Raw genomic sequence first — 10,369 nt, forward strand, 5'->3', positions numbered from 1 at the left:
CGAACTTCGACATCAGCTTCGAGCTTTGGTGCTTTGGGGCGACAGATATTTCAGGCATGCGCAGCTGTTTCCCTTTTCGTTCGAAGGAAGCCACTGCTGCTACTGCGAAGTTTTTCTTGTTAACAATAAATATTCTTTGTCTGTACTGCCTTATCTCTCATGTATTAAGAAACTCTCTTACAGCATTTCAAGTCACCAGCTCCAACAATTTCCCAGATGCTTTAGCATTTTCACCTCTCGACTGGTCTCACGCACACTTAATGTTTATTCTAAATTTCTAGCAGCACTCATAACTTCAAAATTTTTATCATTGTTTAGATTATACTTTTCACTATATGGCTGGAGTTAACACCTTCAACCATGAAACAGGCGGGATTTTTTCAAACCTCCAAAAATGTCTCGGCTGGACCTCTGTCCCGGGTTGAGACAACCAATCAGACGAAAGCTCTGCTTCTGAAGCATCACGTGATCTCAATCTGAGCAATAATCGATTAGAGTTTGGCGTTCAGGTCTAGGTAGTAAGTGAAAATGGTAACCTAGCTACGTGGGTTTCCTGGAATTGTGCGGGTTCTGAGAATTGTTCCTTTCGACGTCAAGTTCCGCGTAGCCGAAACATAATGTGATTGAGTTTTAGGCTTAGGGATGAAGAAAATATCAATCTTAGGTATGACAAAAATTATCCTGTTATAAACAAACCTTGAGATCATACGAACGTGAACAAAACATATGCAAACAGATCGGAGAACGTGGTCTGTAGTGGTGATAAAGCGAATGTGTGCATATTTAAATTTAGACAGACTGGAAGTAAACACATATAGAACCGCATAGCAAGGTTATTCAGTTGATACTTGTACATGGAAATTTAATATGGAACGCGTTAACTCGGCTGAAAGGGAAATACGAGTCTTGAATACGAGTGGTCTCAGCGAGCGCATTAAAGGTTTAAGATGGTTTTGATTAAATTCCGACTTAATATTAGAGAATTTATACAAATACTGGATCAGCTATCTTATCTTATTTATAATGCTTATGACGAACTTGCAAATGAAAGTAATAAAATAATCCCAAAATGAAAAAAATTAATAGCACTTCAAGAAAACTCACGCAGGAATTTATCATTCTTTTATCCATCTTTCAAGGTCAAATTTTCCCTTTCTGTTTGCCTAAGAGCCATGCTTGTAAAGCCATGTCGACGAGTTCACTTAAAATGATACATGCCAGATTTTTCTGTTTCTTGCCAAAATACTTAGCTAGAAATGGTACGAAAGCATTCTGTTACCCTAATGCTTTTGTAAAGTCTTCCATTATTTTCATTCTCTAAGTCATTTAATAATAACAGTTTCAATTGCTACAAATGCTAAACTGACGAAACTTTTGCATGTTTTTATTTGGGTTATTTCAATTCTTAAATTCAAGAAAAACAAAATTTGCTGTTACAGTTTTTTAATTATTTGACGACATTTTATAATTTGAATATTTTTGATAATCACCTTGTAGAGTCATTAGGTTACTTTACTAGCAGGAGACATGAAAACTGATCAATGCTCTCGCCGGGACTCTAACTCGGACACCGCGAATACGCGCCGAGTATGCTGACCATTACACTACGAAGGCATGCTAGGAAAGCGGAATAAATACCTTATAACCTGGCAAAATTGATTTGTTACCCTTAATTGTTAGCATTTATTTGTTGTGATGAGTTCAGATAAGCGTAAATAACTTTTGAAGGTAAAAATTCCATAAGGAGAATATGAAAGGGGCTAGCCAATCTGATATACGTAGATAATTTTCCATTATCTAAACCCCAATTGCTATTAATTACGTCTTAAGTATGGAGGTAGAAATACATTCATTTACAAAATTAAGAAAAATTTCAAATTATATCTATTTTTACGAAAATCATTGGACCAAGGTACTAATTATGCCGCCTCAGAAGTTTAATAACTATGGAAATATTCAGTGTCGAATATGTAAGCTTACAAGTGCATATCTGTGGAGCTCTGATTGTGAAAGGGATGTAATGCTTCTGTACTTTTAAAAAAGGGGTTGTCCAAACGTCGACCTACAACCTCCTTAAACTTTGGAAAACTGTTCGAGAGCAACGGGATAAAATACCTCTTCCGTACTACAAAAGACTTTATTGTCTTGGAAATTACGGTGGATAAAGATAATGAAGAATAAAGGCTATCAAATAGAATATTTAAAAGATAAAAATTTTTGGTGAAATATTTCTGTAATTACAGTGAAAATCGTCTAAAAAATGTGCGTACATCCTCTGTCATAATCGAATTCAGAAATTTTAAAACGAATTTATATTAAAAATGCAAATTCTCGCAAATTTAGGAAAGCATTATTGTCTAGCTCCGGTTTTGATTAAATTACATATTTCATAAAAGGTTATAAATTATTCAAAAGCCTAAATCCAAAATATCAGCTACCAGTCTTAGATCTTCTTCGATTTGCAAACTATTTCAAAATTCAACAAAACAACCAACATTAATAATATAAAAATAACATTTGGAACCATATATTTTATCAACTCATTGATAATGATTTATTCAGTTCTGTAGGATCCTTTCAATGCTCTGCTTTTCTTCAAGTCTCATAAGTAGCTTGGATAGCAATAGCAAATCATAGCTTGAGGCTATCAATTACTTTAGGTATGTTATCGAAGAGGCAAATCACTTTTTAAGCAGCATCCTCAACTAGACTATTTCCGACCCATCGAAAGCCATTTTTGCTAGAAAATTCTTTTCGTTCGATTCATTTTAAAGCTTTAATACATAAATAAAAGTCAAAATCTTCCCCAAATTCAAAAGGAAAATAAATTTTTACCTCGCGTTTGAACCAACTTGGAGAAAACTCTCCATAAACGAAATAGGAATAGAAATAAGGGGTGGAGGAGGGGAAGGAATAAAAAAACTACACCAAACCTCCTACCGTTGATGTAAATAATAGTAAACATTTAAATTTATACAACAGCGGTCCGACAATATCCTCCTGTTCTGAAAGGGGAATTGAAGAGATGGGAGGGTATGTAAAGCCCCAGGCACAGACGGACTCCGAAAAGAATCAAATGAACAAACAAAGCAAAAAAAAAAAAAAAAAAAAAAAATTTCTGTTCCAGCTTTTGAAATCTCTCCACATCCTAAGTGCAAATAAGAGCCTCCTGTTTATTCTAGCCCCGGGGCTTAATAGCTAAAGTTAATGCGGTTTCAGTCAGACCAATTTCAGGCACATTTAGTGCTTTGTGAAAAAAGGTAGTGAGAGGGTGCAATGCGGGAGGGTGGAATTCGAAATTGGGTTGACTTTCTAGCAATCCAATCTAGTTCTTTCTTTCCTTTTCCGTATTTGCTTTTTGTTAGGATCTGGTGGCAGTGTCTGGATGAGGACGGAAGAGGTGGAATCACCTAAAAAATTAGATTTCAGCCTGGATGATTGTGATTACATATCAAGTCGAGTACGGTAATAGCGGCGAAAAGCTCGTTACGTAACCTGAGCGCGCATGCGCCGCTTCATGCTGCCCATTGTGTTCAAATTTATTCGATTCCGGATTTGAAACTTCTGACTGCAAATGAATCTGAATCGCAAATGGCGTATTATAAACTTTTAGTTGTGTCTGACAAGGTATCGATTCTTTTGCAAATTTTTTTCGTTAGTAGTAGTATTCTAGTATTTTATGTAAGGAAATTTTTGCTATATTTTTATTATACACTTAGCCCAGTTGGACTTCATAATGTAAAGATGAACGACATCAAAGCAATTCATCACTATTGTTACGAATTTTGTACTTAAATAGGTAATTTTAGATCAATTATAAGTAAAATTATTGTATTTTTTTGTGTAATATAGCGTGAGACAAATTTTAAGAGAAAGCTATACTGGAAAAGTAACAATACAGGGGCAAGTGTATTTAACACTGACTAAATGGATATCTTGGTAATTTGGCAAGATACCGCCAAAAGTCGCCAAATTTGGCGACCATTTGGTGACATTTTGGTCCGGTCCCTATATCACCATAACATGTATTAAATTGAATAAATGTAATTGATCACTATGTCAGCTGTAATCGTAATTCCACCCTCATGCTGCTTTCCAGTAATTTCGAGAAGCAGAAAGTACTAGAAATATCTCGCGGCCGGTTCAAAACTATTTAAGGCCGAAGAGAGAGCATCTGTTCTCAGTTGTTTTGTTAGCTGCTGTTGTTAATTGTTGCGAGTTCAGCGTGAGATCAGATTAGCTTTCTCTTTAGATGCACTTTGCATTGCGTTGTGTTTAATCTTCTTAGTAGTTTGAAGTGCAAGGACTGATTGTAGGGTGTGATACTGTGAGCACCTGTAAAAATATTTCTGTGGAAAATTCCGGAGTTCTGAAATATTAATTTTGATAAAAATAAATTTTATTAACCCATTATCGGACTTGTGCATTCAATCTATGACGAACCCGAACGCATGCAACAATATTTTATTATTTTTAAAGCCTTTTTGTAAAAAAAAAAAAAAAAAAAAAAAGTTTAATTTTCAAAGATAACGCCTCAATGCACTCGAACTTCCAGTTAGCAGAAATTTATAAAACCAAGGTTTTGTCCGTTATAAGGAAGTGTTCGCTGAAAAGTAGTGCATCAGTCTTCTACTTCGAGGGTCTGAGGATTAAGGACTGTCTATTTATAAGGAGTAAAGGCTAAAATAAAATGTTCATTAGCAAAGCTTCGAGCTGTGTTAAGTTAAATTAGATTTAGCATTATCAGCAATTTAAAAGTTGTTTAAGTGCGGCTAAGCCTAATTTTTTTTTTTTACCATAGCAGCCATATATATTTCCATTTGAAACTTAGCAGAATAGTGAATTAATTATTTCTGCACCGTCAGTGTCTTTTTGCCGAGTGGGCCAAAAGGAAAGTTTTAGTTTTGTACACCGAAAAATGTGCCTCCTTGCCTGCTGTCGAATTGCTTGTTTTTGCGTAGAAACTAATTTTAACTGTAAAAATTGCTTTAACTGTATTTGATGTTTTATGTTTTTCAATATTCGGTTTTTAATGAAGATATTTTCAGATTTTATGTATTTTTGCCTTGCCGCGAAGTGAGAACTGAATTAATTCAATGAGAAATATATTTCTAATGAAATTTGAGGAAATGAGTTTAAATGAAATGCAGAAAAAAATGCCTATAATTTAATATTCGTACAAGGAAACCATATGGTGTGCACCTCAGCCTTTTTTTTTTTTAATTATTATTTTACACGAAAAAATTCTTTTCACAATTTTCCTTTTCGTACTTAAATATTTGATAAATGATTACTATTATTTTAACATTATACAGGGTGTTTCATAGATCATGAGACAAACTTGGAGGGGTGGTGGAGCGTACTAAAGCATGCATTTTTTTATAGGAAGGCAGGGTCTAAAGTGAAGAGTTAAGGAAAGAACGCACAAAAAAAAAAAAAAAAAAAAAAAGACAGGAGAGGAAAATGTGTTTATGTACAAAATCAACGGAAAGTGCTTATTTGTAGTAATACAGTATTCACAATAAATGTTCAAAATTGCGACCACCAGCAGTAATACATGGTTGGTAACGTCGCAGAAGGGATTGACGAACATTCTGAAAAACGACAGGCATTTCGCGCACGCTTGCAGCCGCAATGGATAGTCGTGCAACAAGGTTCTCCAGTGAGTCAACGGGAGTCTCGTAAATGATGCTCTTCAAATGGCCCCCATAAAAAAATTCTAAGCTGGATAAATATGGCGAACGGGGTGGCCATCGAACGGGTCCACCACGGCCAATCCATCGGACTGGAAATGTCCCATCTAAATAATTGCGGACCCGCACGTGGTTATGGGCTGGTGCATCATCATGCTGGAACCACATGTGATCACGAACGACAGCCGGAACATCCTGCAGCAATGCCGGTAGCACCTCTTGCAGAAAAATATGATAACATAAGCCATTTGTACGTGCAGGTAAGAGGTATGGGCCTATGAGGTAGTCGTTAACAATACCCGCCCACACATTCACGGAGAAGCATTTGGAATGCATGTGGAAGTGTGCGGTGTGGATTATGAGTTGCCCACACGTGCATGTTGTGGCTATTGAAGATGCCGTCCTGTGAGAAAGTTGCCTCGTCCGTAAACAGCACATTCGATGGGAAATCCGCCTGCGCCGCACACTACTGCAAGAACCAATGACAGAAATGGACTCGAAGAGGGTAATCTGGCTCTTGCAACGCTTGGACTCTCTGCAAATGGTATGGGTGCAAACCATTTTTATGCAATACTCTCCAAACGGTGGAATGACTCAGCTGCAGACGACGTGCAATATCTCTTGTACTTGTCTGAGGTGATTCATGCACTATGTTCAAGATGGATTCTTCAATTTTTTTAGCAAGAATTTAAACAGAAAGATCTGCAAACACTTATTGACCAGGCGATTAAAAGCTTGGATATGGCAAGAAATAGACAAAAGTTACATTATGATAGAAAACGCCTTGAAGCAGATTTTAAAGTTGGGGATAAAGTGTTGAAGCGGAAATTTTCTTTATCAAGAGCCCCAGACAATTTTACTGCAAAGTTAGCTCCAAAATTTGAAGGCTCTATGTAATTCAGGAAATCAAGGGAGTCGTATTGTACCTTAAGAACGAGAGAGGGAAAATCTGTAAAGCAAGTCCCGACCAGGTGAAAAAATATTATAATCAAAATGATTTTGAAATCCTTAAAAGCTTCTTGCAGGACTCAAGCGTAAAAGAAGTAGAAGGTCCAGAAGTAACGTCACCCGTTCCACCACCCAAGAAGCAGAGAACTGAAGAGAAACATCGCCCTTCTACAACCCATGCGACGGTACCGAAAAGAAGAAACGAAAACTTTCAGACCCCAGCATTTAGGAAATACATGAAAGCAAAGCCGCCGCGTAAAGAAACCTTGGTAAAGAGGAAAACACCACTTACAACGTATCGCAGTAGAAATTCTACATCGAGGAGAACGCTTCCAGGGCCAGAGAGTCAGGTGCAAACAAGGCCGCCATTCCAGAGAACGAAAAGACAGCAGGAGGAACGAAAAGACCACCACCAACAGAAGAAATTCAAGCATGACTCCAGACCGGAGGATGCCAAGACCAGCCGTCCAGGGGGAAAACGGAAAAGACAGCAACCCGACGACTACCACTCCAAGAGGCCAGCATGCAGAGGGCGAAAAAGAAAAAGCAACGTGGACGACACTCGGAGGACACTAAGGAGAAGACTGACGTCGATGAAACCTATAACGTGGGAGCAGTTCTGCCAGAAGAGAATGTCGGAGTTCCAATCATCGAAAACTCAAAGATAAGTTAAAATCTTCTATAATTTTTTTTTTCCTTTTGTTCCGAAATGTTATGAGTAAATACGAAGTTCTATGTTTTGACGGAAGTCAATGTGTCTCGGTTGAGACTTAGTTTTGTTTTACTTTATTTAGCTAAGGCAAAAATATTATTTTCTTTAAGTATAAAATCTAAGCATAAGCAGTTTCTGTTGGTCGAAAGACTAATTCTGTTATGTTAAAGCCAAAATTTGGCCGAAGATAAAAATAACTTCGTATTCTTGTATTAATAAGAACTTTAGTTTCAGTGCCGCCAGCTTGGCGAAGAATTAGTAAAGTAAAAATTTATTTTACTCTTATCCATTTTATGGTAAATTGTAAAAATCATATGTATTAGAATTTTGTAAATATACGTAAATACTTGAAAGTTATGTAAAAGTAGAATTTTGTCTAGAAGCATAAAATTTTAGATGCTAAAAGTAAATGCTCAAAAGCAATGAATTCAAATTTAAGTATTAAACTGTAGATAAAATCATGCTTTAGAGCGAAAGCCTGCATGTCTAAAGATGAATGAGGGAGAAGCTAGAATGAATGTGTTTTGTAGGGTTCTCCACCTACACTTGAATTTTAAGAATGTTAAAGTAGCTCATCGAAAGTAGAATGTCGAGTAAGGTGTGTCTATTTGGTCGTTGAATTCTAACAAATCATTGTGATTAGGGGAAGTGTTGCAATACTAAAACACGAATATTCCCGTTTGACACCACGCATGGTGGAGAGCCAGGGTAAAGTTAAATTCATGTTTGAATACTTGAATAAATGTGAATTAAGCAGTAACTAAGGAAAATAAATCGTTCAAAAACAAAAACTTATTCAGTGTCAGGAAAGTGTAAATTATAATGTATTTAGAAAGATACTGATACTTATTCCTTCCAGATGCTGGAAGGAAGAAAACAGATTGATTGCTGAAGTCCAGGAAAGGTTGCTGTAAGAAGAGAGAACTAAATAAGTAGGTACTGAAATTTATTCTACCTTTTGTGAGATAACAGATTTTTTCTATGTAAACGAGGCTCTTAAAATTTAGTTCAGAATTGTGGAAACTTTTCAATAGGTCGTTTCTAGGACCTGTTGAAAAATCGTTAAATTTAAAAGTTTACCAAATTCTGGCACCGGCAAATGTAGGGTTTATATTTATTTTAACTAACATTTATTTTAAGTTTAAACTATCTTTCCTGTCAAGCCTTACTTTCCCCTAGAATTGCCAATGCCAGAGTATGTAAATTTTAGTAGAACGCGCAAGGATTCAAATTATCAGCGGAAGTAATCTGAGTTAAATAGAAGGGAAACGAGTTCGAATGTGTGCTTTCTTACTTCACGAGCGTGGAGGTGGCTAGTTAGAAATTGAAGAACCACGCGTTTCGGCCTGTGTGCTTGCCTCCGCAGTTTGTTAATATTTCAACGTAATATTCAGAGTTTGCTGAATTATCAGCAGTATTTTAGAACGCGGTGAGTTAGTTACGTTTAGAGAGCCTCGTAGTTAGTCACTTGTTACTATTCTTTTCTTAGTTTCTTATTTTTATTTTACCGCCAGGTCGGCGTAGTTTGTGAGCATCAAGAGCACGCATTTGTAATTTCTAAAGTTGAATAAAATGGGATTTAAATTCTTCTCAAGACTTTGGTCTCCTTTCCAGTTCTCAGCAGTCACCACTATTGCTGCGTGCAGGTTGGAAGCGCGCAACGTTACAAGTTATTAATGGCTTTTTGTCTTTCCTGAAATTTTTTTGCAAGGTGGTAGTAATGGTGTCGTAATTGTACAGTATTCATGTATTAAGAAATAATAAAATAAATTTTTCATGTATTTTATTATTCCTTACGTACCACGGTGCATTAGAAATTTGTCTAAGAATATTATTTTGACAGGTTGGAAGTGTTTTTCCATTGGTGTGACAAGAATAAGCACAGACTGGACGTGCGCAAAGAGGTTATCACATCTAGCTACGGTCCCTGCTAGACGAGATTTTTCTCAGAAAGGAAATTCTCGTAGCACCGTTTTAAACAGGACGATTCCTAGAAAAACATCTCCGCTGGAAGCGAAGTCCCGCTTAGCTACGAAAACTATGTACCGGTTTGCGGGATTTTTTGAAACCTTGCCGAAAATGTTTGGTCTGCAGCTCTGTCCCGGGTAGAGCTCAACCAATCAGACGAAATTTCTGCTTCTGAAGTATGACGTGATCCCAATCTGAGCGATAATCGATTAGTGCTTGGCGTTCAAGTCTCTTTAGTAAGTAAAAATGGTAACCTAGCTGCATAGGTTTCGTGGAAATCTACGGGTTCTAAGAATGTCTATTTCGACGTCTAAGTCCCTCGTAGCGGAAACATATGCGATTGGGACTTAACACAACAATGGATACTTTACACATTCAGTGGTTATGCGAATTTAAGTTACTAATAACCGCATGAAACAATGGATGCCAAAAAGTTAAAATGCTTTACCGGGCTAACAACTCCGACGAGTATGGGATTCGAACACACGCGGGCAAAGCCCAATGGATTAGCAGTCCATCGCCTTAACCACTCGGCCACTTCGTCGTTTCCTGACGCGTCACTGAATGCTTGGTTTAGGCAAACAGCGAGCGATCGGCTTTCGGCTTTTTTCGGCTCTCAGCTGGTCGAGTTCCGATATGAAAGTCAAATTAAAACAGGCGGAATTACAACACTTTTTCGCCGTTGTAAGTGTCTATTAATAAGAAATGCTTATAAGGATAATATAGTGCTTCTGAAGATTTTTTTGAGCTTTCTCATTGTGCAAAAGAATTCGATAAAATTTTTATTGAGGTTAGTGTGTTTAACTGCTTTCGAATAGGATTTAGTTTTTAAGATAGGAGTAAATATGGAATTGCTTCTGTCAGATGTTATTTTGGTTTTCTTAGAAGGAGGCTTTTAAGATTATTAAAGTTTGTGACAAACGTTATTATTATTTCGGAAACTGATGGATTAACTGAGGTTTAGTTTTCAAAAATTTTGAGCAATCATCGGTTCTTAAATATGGTGCTCAAATGATGTTAAAATTATACTCATGCATTCTGTCTTTCA

At 36.7% G+C, this 10,369-nt stretch overlaps 1 non-coding gene across 1 annotated transcript; it reads right to left on the minus strand.

The window, feature by feature from the left end:
- Positions 1 to 9,783: 9,783 nt before the first annotated feature.
- On the minus strand, positions 9,784 to 9,865 carry TRNAS-GCU (transfer RNA serine (anticodon GCU)). The gene has a single exon. It is a non-coding gene; the product is annotated as a tRNA-Ser (tRNA).
- Positions 9,866 to 10,369: the final 504 nt, after the last annotated feature.

This window comes from Stegodyphus dumicola, chromosome 2, assembly GCF_044657685.1.
Source record: "Stegodyphus dumicola isolate Sdum_Otavi_A_Nest chromosome 2, ASM4465768v1".
NCBI lineage: Eukaryota > Metazoa > Arthropoda > Arachnida > Araneae > Eresidae > Stegodyphus > Stegodyphus dumicola.